This window comes from Cherax quadricarinatus, chromosome 42 (genome assembly GCF_038502225.1).
Source record: "Cherax quadricarinatus isolate ZL_2023a chromosome 42, ASM3850222v1, whole genome shotgun sequence".
In the NCBI taxonomy this organism is placed as follows: Eukaryota; Metazoa; Arthropoda; class Malacostraca; order Decapoda; family Parastacidae; genus Cherax; species Cherax quadricarinatus.
The window spans coordinates 3,739,529-3,739,892 of NC_091333.1; positions in this window are offsets into that span (position 1 = coordinate 3,739,529).

Here is a 364-nt window from a genome sequence, read left to right on the forward strand (position 1 = left end):
AGGATAGACAGAATCTTGTGCAGGTTAGACGGAATCTTGTCAAGATAGACGGAATCTTGTACAGGCTGTATAATATTAAAGATACAAAAACACCATAAGTATTCTACAAACTGCACTTTGTCTCATTCATTAAAAAACACTATAAACACCCATAACATGTTCCAGGCATAACTGTCTTACATGCTGGATTAATTAACCTCGACCCCAATACCGCTCAAAAATGTGCTAATCAACAATAACTACCATCTTGTTATCTCATCTAACCTGTTTGTTAAAGCGCTGTATGACCCTTCAACGCTTAGTTATGATTATAATAAGAAATATTTGTTAAATTACATGCTAAATGAAGGCAAATGGGTAGCCA